Here is a 2,500-nt window from a genome sequence, read left to right as displayed (position 1 = left end):
CGCTGATTAGTAATCAATGCAGAGCCATCAAATTACAGAATATATATACAACTGTCCGTATACATGCTGAAAGAGTGTGCCCACAATGGGAACCACACGTCAGCCAGACACTCTCATCACGCACCACTCTCTGCTTCTAACGGGCGCACATACAATATGTAAGCACCAGCATGGAACAACATCCAGTGCATCCTCTCCGCCACATTACACAATCCACACTATCACAACCGGACCAGGAGGTCCATGCGGAAAATAGAATTTCCCCCCCTTTCGACATCCACCATTGCGCAGATAAGGCACCAATACCCACACATGTCCTATACAACGGTGCACCCAACATCACAATAGTACCTCCTGTCACAGCCCACAAACAATGACATGAGTCAAAGACACAGGTCTGACACAAGCATAGAATTGGAGCGCCGCCTCTAATAAGCCAAAGGTGCATCCTGACGTGACAAATCTCATCATGTCACAAGCATTCACTTACTATAATCACTATCAACGAACCTGCCGCCCCCGCCCCCCTCCTCTACACCTTTCCTTACAACAACGTGTAACCTAACCTAACCTATGTTGTACCTTAACCTAACCTATGTTGTACCTTAACCTAACCCATGTTGTGCCTTAACCTAACCCATGTTGTGCTTTAACCTAACCCATGTTGTGCCTTAACCTAACCCATGTTGTGCCTTAACCTAACCCATGTTGTGCCTTAACCTAACCCATGTTGTGCCTTAACCTAACCCATGTTGTGCCTTAACCTAACCCATGTTGTGCCTTAACCTAACCCATGTTGTGCCTTAACCTAACCCATGTTGTGCCTTAACCTAACCCATGTTGTGCCTTAACCTAACCCATGTTGTGCCTTAACCTAACCCATGTTGTGCCTTAACATAACCCATGTTGTGCCTTAACCTAACCCATGTTGTGCCTTAACCGAACCCATGTTGTACCTTAACCTAACCCATGTTGTACCTTAACCTAACCCATGTTGTACCTTAACCTAACCCATGTTGTACCTTAACCTAACCCATGTTGTCCCCTAACCTAACCCATGTTGTCCCCTAACCTAACCCATGTTGTCCCCTAACCTAACCCATGTTGTCCCCTAACGTAACCCACGTTGTCGCCTAAACCTGCTCTGTAATTGTTATACGACTCGTTCAATTAGTGTAGTGTTGCCCACCCGCAACCCTCGCAATATAGTTCGCTACTCGCACTGCCCGCTCCCCTGTGTATCGCTTCATGTTAAACACCTTGCAAGTCTTGCTGACTTTCCACATGCTCCTGCTGTACACTGTAATGTGGATGGCAGCAGGACGTACATGCCGCCCCCCCCCCACCCCTCCCCACGTCCCCACGTCCACACCTTGCCCCCTGCCTTCGCAAGCTGGTTGGTGACAAGTTTGCATGTTCAATGCCCTTCGCATGCGACGTACGCAGGCTACGTTGTGGTGCGGCCTGTGTCAACTGTCCGCTGATGTCGTACGCGTGAACCACAATCTGTACTGCACATTCGTCCTTATGTACTGAATGATACATCGTGGCACATGTGTGACCGTACAACGACTGCGCCCAAAAACGGCGGACCATACAGTGCAAATATTGTGCACGCAGCTACGTGTCGTCTCCCTATGAGAGCTGGATTGCAGTGTGGTACGCCATAGAGACGTGTGGGAGGAACGGACGCCGTGGATGGCGATCAGCATGAGCTGTCTGTTGATGTATTCGGACCTAGTCGTCTCTCCTCAAACACCGTGATAGCATGGTGCACCGCGTTCCATATCTGCGACATGCTACAGAGGCCGGTTGACAGTCGTTCGAGCAATGGACATCGCATACGTACGGGGGCCACCTTCCACGTATTGTCTAGGCGTGCACATTTTGTTGCGTGTATGTGGGCAGACGTAGTGTGGCGTGACACCTGACACAGGCATGCAATAATCGTTGAAGTTGCTAATGGCGATGGACGCCTGCGTTTTCTGGTGAAGTTACGCAAATGAAGAAATGGTAACCCGTTGTGGTGCGGTTGTTCTCGCTAGGGGTGAATCGGTGATGGCGACGATAGGTTGAGGTACTAACCGGTTGTTCCAGCGATACCCACCATGCCGATGAAACTGAACGGCATCTGGGTGTGAAGCGATACGCGGCGGTGGCTGGGTGGGACCGTCCCCGGCCGGTGAGGGGGCGCCTCCCGGCGAGCTGGCCGCGCGGTGCGTGGGCGCACGCGCTACAGCCGGCTGGTGGGGGCGGCCAGTGGCAGGCGCGCCGGCCGACGGACGCGGCAGGCGTCGCAGCTGCCCGCCGGCGCACCCTGCGCGCGGCGCCGTGCGGCCAAAGTAGGTCCTCGCGGGCCCGGTGCGAAGCGCGGTGGACATCTTCAGTGTGCTGGTCCGATTGAGGACTGTGTGCGTTGAGGATGCGCCGCCGCCCGGCGCTCGGCGCCGCGACGCCGTCTGCTGCTCGGTCGCCCCAGCGGTTCTCGCTGGTGGTTTGT

Source organism: Schistocerca piceifrons, unplaced genomic scaffold, assembly GCF_021461385.2.
Source record: "Schistocerca piceifrons isolate TAMUIC-IGC-003096 unplaced genomic scaffold, iqSchPice1.1 HiC_scaffold_943, whole genome shotgun sequence".
Classification (NCBI taxonomy): Eukaryota; Metazoa; Arthropoda; class Insecta; order Orthoptera; family Acrididae; genus Schistocerca; species Schistocerca piceifrons.
The sequence above is the reverse complement of the archived record's forward strand: the minus strand, read 5'-3'. Positions refer to the sequence as shown.